We start from the raw sequence: 3,210 nt of genomic DNA, 5'->3' as shown, positions 1-3,210 counted from the left end.
GAGGTAACCAAGTTTAAATAAAGTGTGATTTGTCATCTTTGTGCCAATCAATACTATTCAGTTTGGTATTAGTTACTGTTCTCATTGGTATTATAAATAGAATAATAAAATTAAATAAAAATAAATAAAATCTTTGTTGCTCACTGATGAATTTTTTCCTAAGGTGTCAACCAAATGTGATGTACTCTTTGTACTTGTCAGATAATAGTTTTTATCTCCTGAAGAATTGTTCAACCAAACTAGGCTTCTATTTTATGTGACTGTATCCTATTTCTTTCAGGAACATTAATTTGACACTCTTAGGAATTCAAACATAATATAAAATACAATATGATGTGGCAAGAATAAGATCCCAAAGAAGAGCCATGCTAAAGTGCTCTTCTCTGTACTGAATGTTCCCAGATGAAAGTATCCATGATGTAAACAATTATTTTAAACTGATAAGAACAGATACTACACTTGATCTTAGCCAAAAGGCCAAGAAGCGATGTAAACAATTATTTTAAAATGACATGGGAGGAGGAAACATTATGAGCACAGGGAAACAAATTTAAGAGATGATGGAGAACACCATGAAATAAATGGAACACTATCTTTGGCTACTAGAAAACTGCAGCTTATTAATAACAGACCAAGTGTTTAGTGAGTTCCTACCCTCTCTGCTGAATGGTTGAGAGAGAGAAGACACCATCCCTACTTTCTTGGATGCAGTTTGTTTATTCAGTCAACCACTTCACATTTGTTGAGCATTTATTATCTGCTAAGCTCTGTAATTGAGAGTAAGGATACTATGATTATCTGTTCTAAAGAGTTACTGGTTTAGATCAGCAATTGCTACAGTTGTCCCCCAGTAGTGAATTTTGTTTTCTTCTTAGTGTTAAAATCTTCAACTTTTAGTTGTGCACCGGGTCACTCAGAAAAATAGTTTGTTTTTCATCTTCATCTTCAGGTGGGTAAGGCTATGGGCATAAGGTACAGCTGATGGGTGTAAACAGATGTGACAGGGCACTCTCCATGTGCCTTTCTGAGATATCGGGCACTACCTTTGACCCTGTCTCTGTCCTTTCTCCGTCCTGCTGCTTGAAAGATGGCTGTGATGTCTGGAGCTTCTTCTTGGGACATAAGGATGAGGACCATGTCTAGGAATGGAGGAGAGGAAAGCCACGTCCCACACCAACTGAAGAGCAGCCCCACAGCACCTCTGGATGCTGCACCTATTTATGTATAAGAGAAATAAATTTTGACATTGTCCCAGTCACTATTTTTCCAGTGTCTATTACTTGTAGCCAAACCTAATCCTAATGCACTAGTGTTCTTTTTTCCCCCTCTGTCTTCAGGTATGATTTATATGCAGTAACATTCACAAATTTAAAGTGTAGTTTGATTAGTTTTGACAAATGTATGCACAGGCAAAATGTAGAACATTTCCATCACTCTGAAAGGTTTCCTTAAGCCCAATTCTAGTAAATTATGACTACTATCTTATCCTCAGGTGACCATTGATCTGCTTTCTATCAGTAAAGATGAGCTGTGTCTGTCCTAGAGGTTTTTTTTGTTTGTTTATTTAGTTATCGATATATATATATATATATATATATATATATATATATATTTTACATTCTGTGGTGTTGTTGTGGAGCCAGTGAGAGGAAGGAGAAAGGGGGAGGGGGAAGAAGATAGGGGGGAGAAGTTAGAGGGGGAAGAAGATAGAGGGGGTAAGGTTGAGGACTGTGGCACCCCCCTCATTCCTGCAGGGGAGACCAGGAGCTGCCAGTGGTAGCTTGGTCATTGCTGGGCTGGGTGCAGATGTCAGAGGGGTGTGGTTGAGGCCCGAGGCCCTCCACTGCCCCAGCTCTGGAAAGCCCAGGACGCTTCCTGCGGTGGCTTGGTGGCTGTCACTGGGCTGGTTGCAGGAGTCAGTGGGACATGTACAGGCATGTGCTAGTCCCTTGCGATGACTCACTGGCCCTCGAGAGGCTCTTGTTTATCAGTTGTTCTGGCTTCTCGCTCCCATGTGGGTCCACAGGAACCCTGTTAGGGGTCTTGCTGGCCTAGGATACACCAAGGCTTTCTTCTCCCCTGCTGCTGCCAACCAACTTCATCTTAGGCCACAGCTGCAGCTTTTGCCAGCTCCTGCTCTGTGTGCTCAGCAGGGCCAGCCTTGAAGTGGCTGGGGCTCGAAATGGTCAGAGCAGTTCTTTCTTTCTCTCATCATGGCTTCTCCTGCCTTCATGAACCTGTGGAAGGTTCCCACCTGTAGAAGGTCTCTCCTCCTCTTCTCCTGATCTTTAGCAGCACCAGCTTGGTTGTCATTGCTTTTTAATAATTGTGAATTGGTTGATTTGTGGGAGAGAGTGATGCTGGGGACCGTCTATTCTGCCATCTTGACTGGAAGCCTCCCTAGAGTTTTACGTAACTGTAATTATACAATATGTTCTCTTATGGATGGTTTCTTTCACTTAGCACAATGCTTTTGTGATAAACATTGTATGTATCAGTGGTTTATCCTTTTCAATTGAGGAGTTGTATTCTGTATTAGTCAGGGTTCTCCATAGAAACAGAACTGATAGTATGGCTCTTCATCTGTCTGTCTGTCTATCTATCATCTAGCAATCATCTCTATTTTTCCATCCATCCATCTACTGTCTGTCTCTCTTGCCCTCTCTCTCTCTTTCTCTCAGTCGTCTATCTATCTAGAGGAATACTTTTTTTTTTCCTAAGGAATTTGCTCATGTGATTGTGGAGGCTGCAAATCCAAAATCTGCTGGGTAAGCTGGAAGGCTGGAGATCCAGGGAAGAGTTGATGCTGAAGGCAGTCTGCTGGCAGAATTCTGTCTTCAGCAGAGGTCTGTCTTTTTCTATTAAGGCCTCAAACTTATTGAATGAAGCTCTTCCATATAAAGGATAATCTGCTTTACTCTCAGTCTACTGATTTAAATATTAACCTCATCTAAGAAATACCTTCACAGAAATATCTAGAATAATGTTTGTCCAAATATCTAGCCAAATAGCCAAATTGATGTATAATAAACCATGATATATTTCATTGTGTAGATACATCACAATTTGTTTACTCATTTACCTGGTGATGGAAATATGAGTTGTTTTCAGGTTTTGGCTATTAGAAATAAATCTTCCATGAAATTTTGGATAAGTCCTTATATGAACATATGCTTTTATTTTGGGGGTAAATACCTAGAAGTGGGATTG

At 40.5% G+C, this 3,210-nt stretch overlaps 1 pseudogene; it reads right to left on the bottom strand.

The window, feature by feature from the left end:
* Positions 1-345: 345 nt before the first annotated feature.
* Positions 346-489, bottom strand: LOC134366081 (U2 spliceosomal RNA; annotated as a pseudogene).
* Positions 490-3,210: the final 2,721 nt, after the last annotated feature.

This window comes from Cynocephalus volans, chromosome 1, assembly GCF_027409185.1.
Source record: "Cynocephalus volans isolate mCynVol1 chromosome 1, mCynVol1.pri, whole genome shotgun sequence".
Classification (NCBI taxonomy): Eukaryota; Metazoa; Chordata; class Mammalia; order Dermoptera; family Cynocephalidae; genus Cynocephalus; species Cynocephalus volans.
Note: the sequence above shows the minus strand (reverse complement) of the source record. Positions and strands in the feature narration are given on the sequence as shown.